General features: G+C 50.5%; 23 non-coding genes across 23 annotated transcripts; all 23 read left to right on the forward strand.

Moving 5' to 3' along the window:
- The first annotated feature begins 227 nt into the window (after positions 1-227).
- Positions 228-301, forward strand: Trnan-guu (transfer RNA asparagine (anticodon GUU)). The gene has a single exon. It is a non-coding gene; the product is annotated as a tRNA-Asn (tRNA).
- A 671-nt stretch (positions 302-972) lies between these two features.
- Positions 973-1,044, forward strand: Trnat-cgu (transfer RNA threonine (anticodon CGU)). Its single transcript has one exon. It is a non-coding gene; the product is annotated as a tRNA-Thr (tRNA).
- A 333-nt stretch (positions 1,045-1,377) lies between these two features.
- Trnan-guu (transfer RNA asparagine (anticodon GUU)) lies at positions 1,378-1,451 on the forward strand. The gene has a single exon. It is a non-coding gene; the product is annotated as a tRNA-Asn (tRNA).
- A 671-nt stretch (positions 1,452-2,122) lies between these two features.
- Trnat-cgu (transfer RNA threonine (anticodon CGU)) lies at positions 2,123-2,194 on the forward strand. Its single transcript has one exon. It is a non-coding gene; the product is annotated as a tRNA-Thr (tRNA).
- Positions 2,195-2,527: 333 nt separating this feature from the next.
- Positions 2,528-2,601, forward strand: Trnan-guu (transfer RNA asparagine (anticodon GUU)). The gene has a single exon. It is a non-coding gene; the product is annotated as a tRNA-Asn (tRNA).
- Positions 2,602-3,272: 671 nt separating this feature from the next.
- On the forward strand, positions 3,273-3,344 carry Trnat-cgu (transfer RNA threonine (anticodon CGU)). The gene has a single exon. It is a non-coding gene; the product is annotated as a tRNA-Thr (tRNA).
- A 333-nt stretch (positions 3,345-3,677) lies between these two features.
- Trnan-guu (transfer RNA asparagine (anticodon GUU)) lies at positions 3,678-3,751 on the forward strand. The gene has a single exon. It is a non-coding gene; the product is annotated as a tRNA-Asn (tRNA).
- Positions 3,752-4,422: 671 nt separating this feature from the next.
- On the forward strand, positions 4,423-4,494 carry Trnat-cgu (transfer RNA threonine (anticodon CGU)). Its single transcript has one exon. It is a non-coding gene; the product is annotated as a tRNA-Thr (tRNA).
- A 333-nt stretch (positions 4,495-4,827) lies between these two features.
- Positions 4,828-4,901, forward strand: Trnan-guu (transfer RNA asparagine (anticodon GUU)). Its single transcript has one exon. It is a non-coding gene; the product is annotated as a tRNA-Asn (tRNA).
- A 671-nt stretch (positions 4,902-5,572) lies between these two features.
- Trnat-cgu (transfer RNA threonine (anticodon CGU)) lies at positions 5,573-5,644 on the forward strand. Its single transcript has one exon. It is a non-coding gene; the product is annotated as a tRNA-Thr (tRNA).
- A 333-nt stretch (positions 5,645-5,977) lies between these two features.
- On the forward strand, positions 5,978-6,051 carry Trnan-guu (transfer RNA asparagine (anticodon GUU)). The gene has a single exon. It is a non-coding gene; the product is annotated as a tRNA-Asn (tRNA).
- A 671-nt stretch (positions 6,052-6,722) lies between these two features.
- On the forward strand, positions 6,723-6,794 carry Trnat-cgu (transfer RNA threonine (anticodon CGU)). Its single transcript has one exon. It is a non-coding gene; the product is annotated as a tRNA-Thr (tRNA).
- Positions 6,795-7,127: 333 nt separating this feature from the next.
- Positions 7,128-7,201, forward strand: Trnan-guu (transfer RNA asparagine (anticodon GUU)). Its single transcript has one exon. It is a non-coding gene; the product is annotated as a tRNA-Asn (tRNA).
- Positions 7,202-7,872: 671 nt separating this feature from the next.
- Trnat-cgu (transfer RNA threonine (anticodon CGU)) lies at positions 7,873-7,944 on the forward strand. The gene has a single exon. It is a non-coding gene; the product is annotated as a tRNA-Thr (tRNA).
- Positions 7,945-8,277: 333 nt separating this feature from the next.
- Trnan-guu (transfer RNA asparagine (anticodon GUU)) lies at positions 8,278-8,351 on the forward strand. The gene has a single exon. It is a non-coding gene; the product is annotated as a tRNA-Asn (tRNA).
- A 671-nt stretch (positions 8,352-9,022) lies between these two features.
- On the forward strand, positions 9,023-9,094 carry Trnat-cgu (transfer RNA threonine (anticodon CGU)). Its single transcript has one exon. It is a non-coding gene; the product is annotated as a tRNA-Thr (tRNA).
- A 333-nt stretch (positions 9,095-9,427) lies between these two features.
- Positions 9,428-9,501, forward strand: Trnan-guu (transfer RNA asparagine (anticodon GUU)). Its single transcript has one exon. It is a non-coding gene; the product is annotated as a tRNA-Asn (tRNA).
- Positions 9,502-10,172: 671 nt separating this feature from the next.
- Positions 10,173-10,244, forward strand: Trnat-cgu (transfer RNA threonine (anticodon CGU)). Its single transcript has one exon. It is a non-coding gene; the product is annotated as a tRNA-Thr (tRNA).
- Positions 10,245-10,577: 333 nt separating this feature from the next.
- On the forward strand, positions 10,578-10,651 carry Trnan-guu (transfer RNA asparagine (anticodon GUU)). Its single transcript has one exon. It is a non-coding gene; the product is annotated as a tRNA-Asn (tRNA).
- Positions 10,652-11,322: 671 nt separating this feature from the next.
- Trnat-cgu (transfer RNA threonine (anticodon CGU)) lies at positions 11,323-11,394 on the forward strand. The gene has a single exon. It is a non-coding gene; the product is annotated as a tRNA-Thr (tRNA).
- A 333-nt stretch (positions 11,395-11,727) lies between these two features.
- Positions 11,728-11,801, forward strand: Trnan-guu (transfer RNA asparagine (anticodon GUU)). The gene has a single exon. It is a non-coding gene; the product is annotated as a tRNA-Asn (tRNA).
- Positions 11,802-12,472: 671 nt separating this feature from the next.
- Positions 12,473-12,544, forward strand: Trnat-cgu (transfer RNA threonine (anticodon CGU)). The gene has a single exon. It is a non-coding gene; the product is annotated as a tRNA-Thr (tRNA).
- A 333-nt stretch (positions 12,545-12,877) lies between these two features.
- On the forward strand, positions 12,878-12,951 carry Trnan-guu (transfer RNA asparagine (anticodon GUU)). The gene has a single exon. It is a non-coding gene; the product is annotated as a tRNA-Asn (tRNA).
- Positions 12,952-13,393: the final 442 nt, after the last annotated feature.

A 13,393-nucleotide genomic window follows, 5' to 3' on the forward strand; every position in this document is an offset into this window, starting at 1 on the left:
CTACTTGCATCAGAGGTTTACTGGATGTGTAGGCGGAACACTGTTTTGTATGCATTTTGTAGTATAATGTCATGCTTGGCGATGTCATTCGTTTATGAGCCCCACTACAGTGTGCATGCACGTTATCCATGTGAAGAGGCGTAAGCAGATACTACCATTCTGCGAGGTGCCTGCGAAAAGTACACGAGTTGCATTGATGAAGAGAGCAGAAGTGACCGAAAGTTAAGGCCTCCGTGGCGCAATCGGCTAGCGCGTTCGGCTGTTAACCGAAAGGTTGGTGGTTCGAGCCCACCCGGGGGCGAAATCGTTTTAATCGCCACCGAGGTGAGGACGTATGTCCACTTTGATAGAGATACACAGCCAGTGTGACAATTTGGCTGTGTTTGAATGATGCCACCCAGCCTTATACACATTCAGCCACGTGACAGTGGAGGTAAAAACATGGCCCTATGCGGACGTTCTACCGTTTTCCTATTAATTCGGCATGTGTGACACTGCAGTAGAGCGACGACCACTACAAAAGATGTATTATTTACATTTCATTTCGGCGTATACACCGCGAGTGCCATATGACAGGGCCTCTCTCTCGATGTCGATCTGCATTTGGCGTCTCTTAAGTGTCGGTCTGCAGTAGGCCGCTGTTGGCCGAGCGGCGTGCAGTCGCCTTACATGAAGCCCCCAGTGCCACTGTGGACGATGTAGCCAGAGAGAGGAGTCGAAAGGCGCGTTTCACAGTAGAGCCACGCTATCCCACAAGCTGTGCACTAGGTCAAGTTTTGCGCAGACCGCAAACCTTTGGTGGCTTGACGCTCGTCGTCGATCGTAAGGGTGAAACAGTGAAGAGAGTTGGAAAACGGTAAGGTGGACACCTCCAGCAGCATCTGTGTGTCAAATCCGATATCTGGTCGAGGGCTGTAAGATTCAGTATGATGACGTGACAAGTCGGGAGTAGCTCACGAACGCAAAGCTGCGGCCTTCTTAGCTCAGTGGTAGAGCACTGGTCTCGTAAACCAGGGGTCGTGAGTTCGACCCTCACAGAAGGCATTCATTTTTTTAACTTTGCTGCTGAGAGCAGAGCTAGCTCGAGCAGCATCTAACAGATGGCAGTGCACTGAATGAAGGGGAAGTTCTACAACCGATAAAGAGTGCTCTACTTGCATCAGAGGTTTACTGGATGTGTAGGCGGAACACTGTTTTGTATGCATTTTGTAGTATAATGTCATGCTTGGCGATGTCATTCGTTTATGAGCCCCACTACAGTGTGCATGCACGTTATCCATGTGAAGAGGCGTAAGCAGATACTACCATTCTGCGAGGTGCCTGCGAAAAGTACACGAGTTGCATTGATGAAGAGAGCAGAAGTGACCGAAAGTTAAGGCCTCCGTGGCGCAATCGGCTAGCGCGTTCGGCTGTTAACCGAAAGGTTGGTGGTTCGAGCCCACCCGGGGGCGAAATCGTTTTAATCGCCACCGAGGTGAGGACGTATGTCCACTTTGATAGAGATACACAGCCAGTGTGACAATTTGGCTGTGTTTGAATGATGCCACCCAGCCTTATACACATTCAGCCAAGTGACAGTGGAGGTAAAAACATGGCCCTATGCGGACGTTCTACCGTTTTCCTATTAATTCGGCATGTGTGACACTGCAGTAGAGCGACGACCACTACAAAAGATGTATTATTTACATTTCATTTCGGCGTATACACCGCGAGTGCCATATGACAGGGCCTCTCTCTCGATGTCGATCTGCATTTGGCGTCTCTTAAGTGTCGGTCTGCAGTAGGCCGCTGTTGGCCGAGCGGCGTGCAGTCGCCTTACATGAAGCCCCCAGTGCCACTGTGGACGATGTAGCCAGAGAGAGGAGTCGAAAGGCGCGTTTCACAGTAGAGCCACGCTATCCCACAAGCTGTGCACTAGGTCAAGTTTTGCGCAGACCGCAAACCTTTGGTGGCTTGACGCTCGTCGTCGATCGTAAGGGTGAAACAGTGAAGAGAGTTGGAAAACGGTAAGGTGGACACCTCCAGCAGCATCTGTGTGTCAAATCCGATATCTGGTCGAGGGCTGTAAGATTCAGTATGATGACGTGACAAGTCGGGAGTAGCTCACGAACGCAAAGCTGCGGCCTTCTTAGCTCAGTGGTAGAGCACTGGTCTCGTAAACCAGGGGTCGTGAGTTCGACCCTCACAGAAGGCATTCATTTTTTTAACTTTGCTGCTGAGAGCAGAGCTAGCTCGAGCAGCATCTAACAGATGGCAGTGCACTGAATGAAGGGGAAGTTCTACAACCGATAAAGAGTGCTCTACTTGCATCAGAGGTTTACTGGATGTGTAGGCGGAACACTGTTTTGTATGCATTTTGTAGTATAATGTCATGCTTGGCGATGTCATTCGTTTATGAGCCCCACTACAGTGTGCATGCACGTTATCCATGTGAAGAGGCGTAAGCAGATACTACCATTCTGCGAGGTGCCTGCGAAAAGTACACGAGTTGCATTGATGAAGAGAGCAGAAGTGACCGAAAGTTAAGGCCTCCGTGGCGCAATCGGCTAGCGCGTTCGGCTGTTAACCGAAAGGTTGGCGGTTCGAGCCCACCCGGGGGCGAAATCGTTTTAATCGCCACCGAGGTGAGGACGTATGTCCACTTTGATAGAGATACACAGCCAGTGTGACAATTTGGCTGTGTTTGAATGATGCCACCCAGCCTTATACACATTCAGCCACGTGACAGTGGAGGTAAAAACATGGCCCTATGCGGACGTTCTACCGTTTTCCTATTAATTCGGCATGTGTGACACTGCAGTAGAGCGACGACCACTACAAAAGATGTATTATTTACATTTCATTTCGGCGTATACACCGCGAGTGCCATATGACAGGGCCTCTCTCTCGATGTCGATCTGCATTTGGCGTCTCTTAAGTGTCGGTCTGCAGTAGGCCGCTGTTGGCCGAGCGGCGTGCAGTCGCCTTACATGAAGCCCCCAGTGCCACTGTGGACGATGTAGCCAGAGAGAGGAGTCGAAAGGCGCGTTTCACAGTAGAGCCACGCTATCCCACAAGCTGTGCACTAGGTCAAGTTTTGCGCAGACCGCAAACCTTTGGTGGCTTGACGCTCGTCGTCGATCGTAAGGGTGAAACAGTGAAGAGAGTTGGAAAACGGTAAGGTGGACACCTCCAGCAGCATCTGTGTGTCAAATCCGATATCTGGTCGAGGGCTGTAAGATTCAGTATGATGACGTGACAAGTCGGGAGTAGCTCACGAACGCAAAGCTGCGGCCTTCTTAGCTCAGTGGTAGAGCACTGGTCTCGTAAACCAGGGGTCGTGAGTTCGACCCTCACAGAAGGCATTCATTTTTTTAACTTTGCTGCTGAGAGCAGAGCTAGCTCGAGCAGCATCTAACAGATGGCAGTGCACTGAATGAAGGGGAAGTTCTACAACCGATAAAGAGTGCTCTACTTGCATCAGAGGTTTACTGGATGTGTAGGCGGAACACTGTTTTGTATGCATTTTGTAGTATAATGTCATGCTTGGCGATGTCATTCGTTTATGAGCCCCACTACAGTGTGCATGCACGTTATCCATGTGAAGAGGCGTAAGCAGATACTACCATTCTGCGAGGTGCCTGCGAAAAGTACACGAGTTGCATTGATGAAGAGAGCAGAAGTGACCGAAAGTTAAGGCCTCCGTGGCGCAATCGGCTAGCGCGTTCGGCTGTTAACCGAAAGGTTGGTGGTTCGAGCCCACCCGGGGGCGAAATCGTTTTAATCGCCACCGAGGTGAGGACGTATGTCCACTTTGATAGAGATACACAGCTAGTGTGACAATTTGGCTGTGTTTGAATGATGCCACCCAGCCTTATACACATTCAGCCACGTGACAGTGGAGGTAAAAACATGGCCCTATGCGGACGTTCTACCGTTTTCCTATTAATTCGGCATGTGTGACACTGCAGTAGAGCGACGACCACTACAAAAGATGTATTATTTACATTTCATTTCGGCGTATACACCGCGAGTGCCATATGACAGGGCCTCTCTCTCGATGTCGATCTGCATTTGGCGTCTCTTAAGTGTCGGTCTGCAGTAGGCCGCTGTTGGCCGAGCGGCGTGCAGTCGCCTTACATGAAGCCCCCAGTGCCACTGTGGACGATGTAGCCAGAGAGAGGAGTCGAAAGGCGCGTTTCACAGTAGAGCCACGCTATCCCACAAGCTGTGCACTAGGTCAAGTTTTGCGCAGACCGCAAACCTTTGGTGGCTTGACGCTCGTCGTCGATCGTAAGGGTGAAACAGTGAAGAGAGTTGGAAAACGGTAAGGTGGACACCTCCAGCAGCATCTGTGTGTCAAATCCCATATCTGGTCGAGGGCCGTAAGATTCAGTATGATGACGTCACAAGTCGGGAGTAGCTCACGAACGCAAAGCTGCGGCCTTCTTAGCTCAGTGGTAGAGCACTGGTCTCGTAAACCAGGGGTCGTGAGTTCGACCCTCACAGAAGGCATTCATTTTTTTAACTTTGCTGCTGAGAGCAGAGCTAGCTCGAGCAGCATCTAACAGATGGCAGTGCACTGAATGAAGGGGAAGTTCTACAACCGATAAAGAGTGCTCTACTTGCATCAGAGGTTTACTGGATGTGTAGGCGGAACACTGTTTTGTATGCATTTTGTAGTATAATGTCATGCTTGGCGATGTCATTCGTTTATGAGCCCCACTACAGTGTGCATGCACGTTATCCATGTGAAGAGGCGTAAGCAGATACTACCATTCTGCGAGGTGCCTGCGAAAAGTACACGAGTTGCATTGATGAAGAGAGCAGAAGTGACCGAAAGTTAAGGCCTCCGTGGCGCAATCGGCTAGCGCGTTTGGCTGTTAATCGAAAGGTTGGTGGTTCGAGCCCACCCGGGGGCGAAATCGTTTTAATCGCCACCGAGGTGAGGACGTATGTCCACTTTGATAGAGATACACAGCCAGTGTGACAATTTGGCTGTGTTTGAATGATGCCACCCAGCCTTATACACATTCAGCCACGTGACAGTGGAGGTAAAAACATGGCCCTATGCGGACGTTCTACCGTTTTCCTATTAATTCGGCATGTGTGACACTGCAGTAGAGCGACGACCACTACAAAAGATGTATTATTTACATTTCATTTCGGCGTATACACCGCGAGTGCCATATGACAGGGCCTCTCTCTCGATGTCGATCTGCATTTGGCGTCTCTTAAGTGTCGGTCTGCAGTAGGCCGCTGTTGGCCGAGCGGCGTGCAGTCGCCTTACATGAAGCCCCCAGTGCCACTGTGGACGATGTAGCCAGAGAGAGGAGTCGAAAGGCGCGTTTCACAGTAGAGCCACGCTATCCCACAAGCTGTGCACTAGGTCAAGTTTTGCGCAGACCGCAAACCTTTGGTGGCTTGACGCTCGTCGTCGATCGTAAGGGTGAAACAGTGAAGAGAGTTGGAAAACGGTAAGGTGGACACCTCCAGCAGCATCTGTGTGTCAAATCCGATATCTGGTCGAGGGCTGTAAGATTCAGTATGATGACGTGACAAGTCGGGAGTAGCTCACGAACGCAAAGCTGCGGCCTTCTTAGCTCAGTGGTAGAGCACTGGTCTCGTAAACCAGGGGTCGTGAGTTCGACCCTCACAGAAGGCATTCATTTTTTTAACTTTGCTGCTGAGAGCAGAGCTAGCTCGAGCAGCATCTAACAGATGGCAGTGCACTGAATGAAGGGGAAGTTCTACAACCGATAAAGAGTGCTCTACTTGCATCAGAGGTTTACTGGATGTGTAGGCGGAACACTGTTTTGTATGCATTTTGTAGTATAATGTCATGCTTGGCGATGTCATTCGTTTATGAGCCCCACTACAGTGTGCATGCACGTTATCCATGTGAAGAGGCGTAAGCAGATACTACCATTCTGCGAGGTGCCTGCGAAAAGTACACGAGTTGCATTGATGAAGAGAGCAGAAGTGACCGAAAGTTAAGGCCTCCGTGGCGCAATCGGCTAGCGCGTTCGGCTGTTAACCGAAAGGTTGGTGGTTCGAGCCCACCCGGGGGCGAAATCGTTTTAATCGCCACCGAGGTGAGGACGTATGTCCACTTTGATAGAGATACACAGCTAGTGTGACAATTTGGCTGTGTTTGAATGATGCCACCCAGCCTTATACACATTCAGCCACGTGACAGTGGAGGTAAAAACATGGCCCTATGCGGACGTTCTACCGTTTTCCTATTAATTCGGCATGTGTGACACTGCAGTAGAGCGACGACCACTACAAAAGATGTATTATTTACATTTCATTTCGGCGTATACACCGCGAGTGCCATATGACAGGGCCTCTCTCTCGATGTCGATCTGCATTTGGCGTCTCTTAAGTGTCGGTCTGCAGTAGGCCGCTGTTGGCCGAGCGGCGTGCAGTCGCCTTACATGAAGCCCCCAGTGCCACTGTGGACGATGTAGCCAGAGAGAGGAGTCGAAAGGCGCGTTTCACAGTAGAGCCACGCTATCCCACAAGCTGTGCACTAGGTCAAGTTTTGCGCAGACCGCAAACCTTTGGTGGCTTGACGCTCGTCGTCGATCGTAAGGGTGAAACAGTGAAGAGAGTTGGAAAACGGTAAGGTGGACACCTCCAGCAGCATCTGTGTGTCAAATCCGATATCTGGTCGAGGGCTGTAAGATTCAGTATGATGACGTGACAAGTCGGGAGTAGCTCACGAACGCAAAGCTGCGGCCTTCTTAGCTCAGTGGTAGAGCACTGGTCTCGTAAACCAGGGGTCGTGAGTTCGACCCTCACAGAAGGCATTCATTTTTTTAACTTTGCTGCTGAGAGCAGAGCTAGCTCGAGCAGCATCTAACAGATGGCAGTGCACTGAATGAAGGGGAAGTTCTACAACCGATAAAGAGTGCTCTACTTGCATCAGAGGTTTACTGGATGTGTAGGCGGAACACTGTTTTGTATGCATTTTGTAGTATAATGTCATGCTTGGCGATGTCATTCGTTTATGAGCCCCACTACAGTGTGCATGCACGTTATCCATGTGAAGAGGCGTAAGCAGATACTACCATTCTGCGAGGTGCCTGCGAAAAGTACACGAGTTGCATTGATGAAGAGAGCAGAAGTGACCGAAAGTTAAGGCCTCCGTGGCGCAATCGGCTAGCGCGTTCGGCTGTTAACCGAAAGGTTGGTGGTTCGAGCCCACCCGGGGGCGAAATCGTTTTAATCGCCACCGAGGTGAGGACGTATGTCCACTTTGATAGAGATACACAGCTAGTGTGACAATTTGGCTGTGTTTGAATGATGCCACCCAGCCTTATACACATTCAGCCACGTGACAGTGGAGGTAAAAACATGGCCCTATGCGGACGTTCTACCGTTTTCCTATTAATTCGGCATGTGTGACACTGCAGTAGAGCGACGACCACTACAAAAGATGTATTATTTACATTTCATTTCGGCGTATACACCGCGAGTGCCATATGACAGGGCCTCTCTCTCGATGTCGATCTGCATTTGGCGTCTCTTAAGTGTCGGTCTGCAGTAGGCCGCTGTTGGCCGAGCGGCGTGCAGTCGCCTTACATGAAGCCCCCAGTGCCACTGTGGACGATGTAGCCAGAGAGAGGAGTCGAAAGGCGCGTTTCACAGTAGAGCCACGCTATCCCACAAGCTGTGCACTAGGTCAAGTTTTGCGCAGACCGCAAACCTTTGGTGGCTTGACGCTCGTCGTCGATCGTAAGGGTGAAACAGTGAAGAGAGTTGGAAAACGGTAAGGTGGACACCTCCAGCAGCATCTGTGTGTCAAATCCGATATCTGGTCGAGGGCTGTAAGATTCAGTATGATGACGTGACAAGTCGGGAGTAGCTCACGAACGCAAAGCTGCGGCCTTCTTAGCTCAGTGGTAGAGCACTGGTCTCGTAAACCAGGGGTCGTGAGTTCGACCCTCACAGAAGGCATTCATTTTTTTAACTTTGCTGCTGAGAGCAGAGCTAGCTCGAGCAGCATCTAACAGATGGCAGTGCACTGAATGAAGGGGAAGTTCTACAACCGATAAAGAGTGCTCTACTTGCATCAGAGGTTTACTGGATGTGTAGGCGGAACACTGTTTTGTATGCATTTTGTAGTATAATGTCATGCTTGGCGATGTCATTCGTTTATGAGCCCCACTACAGTGTGCATGCACGTTATCCATGTGAAGAGGCGTAAGCAGATACTACCATTCTGCGAGGTGCCTGCGAAAAGTACACGAGTTGCATTGATGAAGAGAGCAGAAGTGACCGAAAGTTAAGGCCTCCGTGGCGCAATCGGCTAGCGCGTTCGGCTGTTAACCGAAAGGTTGGTGGTTCGAGCCCACCCGGGGGCGAAATCGTTTTAATCGCCACCGAGGTGAGGACGTATGTCCACTTTGATAGAGATACACAGCTAGTGTGACAATTTGGCTGTGTTTGAATGATGCCACCCAGCCTTATACACATTCAGCCACGTGACAGTGGAGGTAAAAACATGGCCCTATGCGGACGTTCTACCGTTTTCCTATTAATTCGGCATGTGTGACACTGCAGTAGAGCGACGACCACTACAAAAGATGTATTATTTACATTTCATTTCGGCGTATACACCGCGAGTGCCATATGACAGGGCCTCTCTCTCGATGTCGATCTGCATTTGGCGTCTCTTAAGTGTCGGTCTGCAGTAGGCCGCTGTTGGCCGAGCGGCGTGCAGTCGCCTTACATGAAGCCCCCAGTGCCACTGTGGACGATGTAGCCAGAGAGAGGAGTCGAAAGGCGCGTTTCACAGTAGAGCCACGCTATCCCACAAGCTGTGCACTAGGTCAAGTTTTGCGCAGACCGCAAACCTTTGGTGGCTTGACGCTCGTCGTCGATCGTAAGGGTGAAACAGTGAAGAGAGTTGGAAAACGGTAAGGTGGACACCTCCAGCAGCATCTGTGTGTCAAATCCCATATCTGGTCGAGGGCCGTAAGATTCAGTATGATGACGTCACAAGTCGGGAGTAGCTCACGAACGCAAAGCTGCGGCCTTCTTAGCTCAGTGGTAGAGCACTGGTCTCGTAAACCAGGGGTCGTGAGTTCGACCCTCACAGAAGGCATTCATTTTTTTAACTTTGCTGCTGAGAGCAGAGCTAGCTCGAGCAGCATCTAACAGATGGCAGTGCACTGAATGAAGGGGAAGTTCTACAACCGATAAAGAGTGCTCTACTTGCATCAGAGGTTTACTGGATGTGTAGGCGGAACACTGTTTTGTATGCATTTTGTAGTATAATGTCATGCTTGGCGATGTCATTCGTTTATGAGCCCCACTACAGTGTGCATGCACGTTATCCATGTGAAGAGGCGTAAGCAGATACTACCATTCTGCGAGGTGCCTGCGAAAAGTACACGAGTTGCATTGATGAAGAGAGCAGAAGTGACCGAAAGTTAAGGCCTCCGTGGCGCAATCGGCTAGCGCGTTCGGCTGTTAACCGAAAGGTTGGTGGTTCGAGCCCACCCGGGGGCGAAATCGTTTTAATCGCCACCGAGGTGAGGACGTATGTCCACTTTGATAGAGATACACAGCCATTGTGACAATTTGGCTGTGTTTGAATGATGCCACCCAGCCTTATACACATTCAGCCACGTGACAGTGGAGGTAAAAACATGGCCCTATGCGGACGTTCTACCGTTTTCCTATTAATTCGGCATGTGTGACACTGCAGTAGAGCGACGACCACTACAAAAGATGTATTATTTACATTTCATTTCGGCGTATACACCGCGAGTGCCATATGACAGGGCCTCTCTCTCGATGTCGATCTGCATTTGGCGTCTCTTAAGTGTCGGTCTGCAGTAGGCCGCTGTTGGCCGAGCGGCGTGCAGTCGCCTTACATGAAGCCCCCAGTGCCACTGTGGACGATGTAGCCAGAGAGAGGAGTCGAAAGGCGCGTTTCACAGTAGAGCCACGCTATCCCACAAGCTGTGCACTAGGTCAAGTTTTGCGCAGACCGCAAACCTTTGGTGGCTTGACGCTCGTCGTCGATCGTAAGGGTGAAACAGTGAAGAGAGTTGGAAAACGGTAAGGTGGACACCTCCAGCAGCATCTGTGTGTCAAATCCCATATCTGGTCGAGGGCCGTAAGATTCAGTATGATGACGTCACAAGTCGGGAGTAGCTCACGAACGCAAAGCTGCGGCCTTCTTAGCTCAGTGGTAGAGCACTGGTCTCGTAAACCAGGGGTCGTGAGTTCGACCCTCACAGAAGGCATTCATTTTTTTAACTTTGCTGCTGAGAGCAGAGCTAGCTCGAGCAGCATCTAACAGATGGCAGTGCACTGAATGAAGGGGAAGTTCTACAACCGATAAAGAGTGCTCTACTTGCATCAGAGGTTTACTGGATGTGTAGGCGGAACACTGTTTTGTATGCATTTTGTAGTATAATGTCATGCTTGGCGATGTCATTCGTTTATGAGCCCCACTACAGTGTGCATGCACGTTATCCATGTGAAGAGGCGTAAGCAGATACTACCATTCTGCGAGGTGCCTGCGAAAAGTACACGAGTTGCATTGATGAAGAGAGCAGAAGTGACCGAAAGTTAAGGCCTCCGTGGCGCAATCGGCTAGCGCGTTCGGCTGTTAATCGAAAGGTTGGTGGTTCGAGCCCACCCGGGGGCGAAATCGTTTTAATCGCCACCGAGGTGAGGACGTATGTCCACTTTGATAGAGATACACAGCCAGTGTGACAATTTGGCTGTGTTTGAATGATGCCACCCAGCCTTATACACATTCAGCCACGTGACAGTGGAGGTAAAAACATGGCCCTATGCGGACGTTCTACCGTTTTCCTATTAATTCGGCATGTGTGACACTGCAGTAGAGCGACGACCACTACAAAAGATGTATTATTTACATTTCATTTCGGCGTATACACCGCGAGTGCCATATGACAGGGCCTCTCTCTCGATGTCGATCTGCATTTGGCGTCTCTTAAGTGTCGGTCTGCAGTAGGCCGCTGTTGGCCGAGCGGCGTGCAGTCGCCTTACATGAAGCCCCCAGTGCCACTGTGGACGATGTAGCCAGAGAGAGGAGTCGAAAGGCGCGTTTCACAGTAGAGCCACGCTATCCCACAAGCTGTGCACTAGGTCAAGTTTTGCGCAGACCGCAAACCTTTGGTGGCTTGACGCTCGTCGTCGATCGTAAGGGTGAAACAGTGAAGAGAGTTGGAAAACGGTAAGGTGGACACCTCCAGCAGCATCTGTGTGTCAAATCCGATATCTGGTCGAGGGCTGTAAGATTCAGTATGATGACGTGACAAGTCGGGAGTAGCTCACGAACGCAAAGCTGCGGCCTTCTTAGCTCAGTGGTAGAGCACTGGTCTCGTAAACCAGGGGTCGTGAGTTCGACCCTCACAGAAGGCATTCATTTTTTTAACTTTGCTGCTGAGAGCAGAGCTAGCTCGAGCAGCATCTAACAGATGGCAGTGCACTGAATGAAGGGGAAGTTCTACAACCGATAAAGAGTGCTCTACTTGCATCAGAGGTTTACTGGATGTGTAGGCGGAACACTGTTTTGTATGCATTTTGTAGTATAATGTCATGCTTGGCGATGTCATTCGTTTATGAGCCCCACTACAGTGTGCATGCACGTTATCCATGTGAAGAGGCGTAAGCAGATACTACCATTCTGCGAGGTGCCTGCGAAAAGTACACGAGTTGCATTGATGAAGAGAGCAGAAGTGACCGAAAGTTAAGGCCTCCGTGGCGCAATCGGCTAGCGCGTTCGGCTGTTAACCGAAAGGTTGGTGGTTCGAGCCCACCCGGGGGCGAAATCGTTTTAATCGCCACCGAGGTGAGGACGTATGTCCACTTTGATAGAGATACACAGCTAGTGTGACAATTTGGCTGTGTTTGAATGATGCCACCCAGCCTTATACACATTCAGCCACGTGACAGTGGAGGTAAAAACATGGCCCTATGCGGACGTTCTACCGTTTTCCTATTAATTCGGCATGTGTGACACTGCAGTAGAGCGACGACCACTACAAAAGATGTATTATTTACATTTCATTTCGGCGTATACACCGCGAGTGCCATATGACAGGGCCTCTCTCTCGATGTCGATCTGCATTTGGCGTCTCTTAAGTGTCGGTCTGCAGTAGGCCGCTGTTGGCCGAGCGGCGTGCAGTCGCCTTACATGAAGCCCCCAGTGCCACTGTGGACGATGTAGCCAGAGAGAGGAGTCGAAAGGCGCGTTTCACAGTAGAGCCACGCTATCCCACAAGCTGTGCACTAGGTCAAGTTTTGCGCAGACCGCAAACCTTTGGTGGCTTGACGCTCGTCGTCGATCGTAAGGGTGAAACAGTGAAGAGAGTTGGAAAACGGTAAGGTGGACACCTCCAGCAGCATCTGTGTGTCAAATCCGATATCTGGTCGAGGGCTGTAAGATTCAGTATGATGACGTGACAAGTCGGGAGTAGCTCACGAACGCAAAGCTGCGGCCTTCTTAGCTCAGTGGTAGAGCACTGGTCTCGTAAACCAGGGGTCGTGAGTTCGACCCTCACAGAAGGCATTCATTTTTTTAACTTTGCTGCTGAGAGCAGAGCTAGCTCGAGCAGCATCTAACAGATGGCAGTGCACTGAATGAAGGGGAAGTTCTACAACCGATAAAGAGTGCTCTACTTGCATCAGAGGTTTACTGGATGTGTAGGCGGAACACTGTTTTGTATGCATTTTGTAGTATAATGTCATGCTTGGCGATGTCATTCGTTTATGAGCCCCACTACAGTGTGCATGCACGTTATCCATGTGAAGAGGCGTAAGCAGATACTACCATTCTGCGAGGTGCCTGCGAAAAGTACACGAGTTGCATTGATGAAGAGAGCAGAAGTGACCGAAAGTTAAGGCCTCCGTGGCGCAATCGGCTAGCGCGTTCGGCTGTTAACCGAAAGGTTGGTGGTTCGAGCCCACCCGGGGGCGAAATCGTTTTAATCGCCACCGAGGTGAGGACGTATGTCCACTTTGATAGAGATACACAGCTAGTGTGACAATTTGGCTGTGTTTGAATGATGCCACCCAGCCTTATACACATTCAGCCACGTGACAGTGGAGGTAAAAACATGGCCCTATGCGGACGTTCTACCGTTTTCCTATTAATTCGGCATGTGTGACACTGCAGTAGAGCGACGACCACTACAAAAGATGTATTATTTACATTTCATTTCGGCGTATACACCGCGAGTGCCATATGACAGGGCCTCTCTCTCGATGTCGATCTGCATTTGGCGTCTCTTAAGTGTCGGTCTGCAGTAGGCCGCTGTTGGCCGAGCGGCGTGCAGTCGCCTTACATGAAGCCCCCAGTGCCACTGTGGACGATGTAGCCAGAGAGAGGAGTCGAAAGGCGCGTTTCACAGTAGAGCCA

Source organism: Schistocerca cancellata, unplaced genomic scaffold (assembly GCF_023864275.1).
Source record: "Schistocerca cancellata isolate TAMUIC-IGC-003103 unplaced genomic scaffold, iqSchCanc2.1 HiC_scaffold_830, whole genome shotgun sequence".
In the NCBI taxonomy this organism is placed as follows: Eukaryota; Metazoa; Arthropoda; class Insecta; order Orthoptera; family Acrididae; genus Schistocerca; species Schistocerca cancellata.